A 452-nucleotide genomic window follows, 5' to 3' on the forward strand; every position below is an offset into this window, starting at 1 on the left:
CAACGATGACATGTTTGTCCGGTGGTGGCTACCGTAGCTTCTCTATGTGTTTCAAAAGCGAGGGGTGAGCCGTGGACTAAGCCATTGCTTGCAATTCGCAACCTCACCACTAGATGCCGCTAAAATTTACACACTTTACACAAGCAAAGGACAAAACCTATACAGGAAATGGGGATTGCCACAGCCTGTTATTACGACACTCTAAATTCTGCTGGGTTATTTCCAACCCAATGCCGGGCAAACACCAGACAGAACACATGTTGGGATAATAAATAAACCTATGCTGGGTTGTTTCAACTCAACAACCCAGCATATGTTTATTTATAACACTATATTTCTTCTGTTCAATGTTTACCCGGCATTGGGTTAAAAACAACCCAGCAGAATCTAAAGTGAATGGCAACCCAGCTCAAAAACAAGTAATGGATTTAATGGTTATAATGGGAATTGTA

The sequence above is a fragment of the Misgurnus anguillicaudatus genome, chromosome 9, assembly GCF_027580225.2.
Source record: "Misgurnus anguillicaudatus chromosome 9, ASM2758022v2, whole genome shotgun sequence".
In the NCBI taxonomy this organism is placed as follows: Eukaryota; Metazoa; Chordata; class Actinopteri; order Cypriniformes; family Cobitidae; genus Misgurnus; species Misgurnus anguillicaudatus.